Source organism: Arachis stenosperma, chromosome 5 (genome assembly GCF_014773155.1).
Source record: "Arachis stenosperma cultivar V10309 chromosome 5, arast.V10309.gnm1.PFL2, whole genome shotgun sequence".
Taxonomy (NCBI): Eukaryota; Viridiplantae; Streptophyta; class Magnoliopsida; order Fabales; family Fabaceae; genus Arachis; species Arachis stenosperma.
The window spans coordinates 15,269,806-15,272,853 of record NC_080381.1 but is presented as its reverse complement, the minus strand read 5'-3'; the positions used below and the strand labels follow the sequence as shown (position 1 = coordinate 15,272,853).

General features: G+C 39.6%; 1 non-coding gene across 1 annotated transcript; it reads left to right on the top strand.

Annotated features, from left to right (window-relative positions):
• Positions 1-1,812: 1,812 nt before the first annotated feature.
• LOC130983558 (small nucleolar RNA R71) lies at positions 1,813-1,920 on the top strand. Its single transcript, XR_009087543.1, has one exon. It is a non-coding gene; the product is annotated as a small nucleolar RNA R71 (small nucleolar RNA).
• The last annotated feature ends 1,128 nt before the right edge of the window (positions 1,921-3,048 follow it).

Genomic DNA, 3,048 nt, shown 5'->3' with positions numbered 1-3,048 from the left:
TGATTTTGTGACTTCCCATGATCATCAACCTATAGAAAACATAAAATAATAAAGGAAAATAGATAAATATAACATTGGGTTGCCTCCCAACAAGCGCTTCTTTAATGTCTGTAGCTTGACAGTGGGCTCTCATGGAGCCTCACAGATGTTCAGAGCAATGTTGGAACCTCCCAACACCAAACTTAGAGTTTGAATGTGGGGGTTCAACACCAAACTTAGAAGTTGGTTGTGGCCTCCCAACACCAAACTTAGAGTTTGACCGTGGGGGCTCTGTTTGACTCTGTTTTGAGGGAAGCTCTTCATGCTTCCTCTCCATGGTTACAGAGGGGTATCCTTGAGCCTTAAACACAAAGGATTCTTCATTCACTTGAATGATCAATTCTCCTCTGTCAACATCAATCACAGCCTTTGCTGTGGCTAGGAAGGGTCTGCCAAGGATGATGGATTCATCCATGCACTTCCCAGTCTCTAGGACTATGAAATCAGCAGGGATGTAACGGTCTTCAACCTTTACCAGAACATCCTCTACAAGTCCATAAGCTTGTTTTCTTGAATTGTCTGCCATCTCTAGTGAGATTCTTGCAGCTTGCACCTCAAAGATCCCTAGCTTCTCCATTACAGAGAGAGGCATGAGGTTTATGCTTGACCCTAGGTCACACAGAGCCTTCTCAAAGGTCATGGTGCCTATGGTACAATGTATTGAGAACTTCCCAGGGTCCTGTCTCTTTTGAGGTAATCTCTGCCTAGTCAAGTCATCCAGTTCTTTGGTGAGCAAAGGGGGTTCATCCTCCCAAGTCTCATTACCAAATAACCTGTCATTTAGCTTCATGATTGCTCCAAGGTACTTAGCAACTTGCTCTTCAGTGAAGAGGAAGAATACTCATCAGAGCTCATGAATGGCAGAAGTAATTCCAATGGAATCTCTATGGTCTTAGTGTGAGCCTCAGATTCCCATGGTTCCTCATTAGGGAACTCATTGGAGGCCAGTGGACGTCCATTGAGGTCTTCCTCATTGGCGATCACTACCTCTTCCTCCTCTCCAAATTTGGCCATGTTGATGGCCTTGCACTCTCCTTTTGGATTCTCTTCTGTATTGCTTGGAAGAGTACTAGGAAGGAGTTCAGTAACTTTCTTACTCAGCTGACCCACTTGTGCCTCCAAGTTTCTAATGGAGGACCTTGTTTCAGTCATGAAACTTTGAGTGGTTTTGATTAGATCAGAGACCATGGTTGTTAAGTCAGAGTGGCTCTGCTTAGAATTCTCTGTCTGTTGCTGAGAAGATGATGAAAAAGGCTTGCCATTGCCAAACCTGTTTCTTCCATCATTATTGTTGTTGAAACCTTGTTGAGGTCTCTGTTGATCCTTCCATGAGAGATTTGGATGATTTCTCCATGAAGGATTATAGGTGTTTCCATAGTGTTCTCCCATGTAATTCACCTCTTCCATTGAAGGGTTCTCAGGATCATAAGCTTCTTCTTCAGATGAAGCGTCCTTAGTACTGCCTGGTGCAGCTTGCATTCCAGACAGACTTTGAGAAATCATATTGACTTGCTGAGTCAATATTTTGTTCTGAGCCAATATGGCATTCATAGTATCAATCTCAAGAACTCCTTTCTTCTGATTCGTCCCATTGTTCACAGGATTCCTTTCAGAAGTGTACATGAATTGGTTATTTGCAACCATTTCAATGAGTTCTTGAGCTTCTGCAGGCGTCTTCTTCAGATGAAGAGATCCTCCAGCAGAGCTGTCCAATGACATCTTGGACAGTTCAGATAGACCATCATAGAAGATACCTATAATGCTCCATTCAGAAAGCATGTCAGAAGGACACTTTCTGATCAATTGTTTGTATCTTTCCCAAGCTTCATAGAAGGATTCACCTTCCTTCTGTCTGAAGGTTTGGACTTTCACTCTAAGCTTACTCAATTTTTGAGGTGAAAAGAACTTTGCCAAGAAGGCATTGACTAGCTTTTCCCAAGAGTTCAGGCTTTCTTTAGGTTGTGAGTCCAACCATATCCTAGCTCTGTCTCTTACAGCAAAAGGGAATAGCAAAAGTCTGTAGACCTCAGGGTCAACCCCATTGGTCTTGACAGTGTCACAGATTTGCAAGAATTCAGCTAAAAACTGATGAGGATCTTCCAATGGAAGTCCATGGAACTTGCAATTCTGTTGCATTAGAGAAACCAATTAAGGCTTAAGCTCAAAGTTGTTTGCTCCAATGGCAGGGATAGAGATGCTTCTCGCATAGAAGTCGGGAGTAGGTGCAGTAAAGTCACCCAGCACCTTCCTTGCATTGTTGGCATTGTTGTTGTTTTCGGCTGCCATGTCTTCTTCTTGTTTGAAGATTTTTGTTAGGTTCTCTACAGAGAGTAGTGCTTTAGCTTCTCTTAGCTTTTGCTTCAAGGTCCTTTCAGGTTCAAGGTCAGCCTCAACAAGAATGCTTTTGTCTTTGTTCCTGCTCATATGAAAGAGAAGAGAACAAGAAAGTATGGAATCTTCTATGTCACAGTATAGAGATTCCTTGAGGTGTCAGAGGAAAAGAAGAATAGAAGGAGAGGGTAGAAGAAGAATTCAAACTTATCTAGAAAGATAGAATTCGAATTATTGATAATGGAGGAGTGTTAGTCCATAAATAGAGGGATGTGAGAAGAGGGGAAGAATTTTCGAAAATAAAGTAAAAGATTTTGAAATAATTAAAAGAAATTTTGAAAATTTGATTGGTGATTTTCGAAAACTAAGATTGAGAAAGTAATTAAGTGATTTTTGAAAAAGATTTTGAAATTAGAAATCAAAAAGATATAATTGAAGACTATTTTGAAAAAGATGTGATTAAAAAGATATGATTGAAAATTTATGGTTTTAAAGAGATATGATTGAAAAGATATGATTGAAAAACAATTTAAAAAGATTTGATTTTTAAAATTAATGACTTGGCTAACAAAAAATTTAAAAGATATGATTCAGGCATTAAATCTTTCTCAACAAAAAAGGCAACAAACTTGAAATGTTGAATCAAATCATTAATTGTTAGCAAGTATTTTTGAAAAA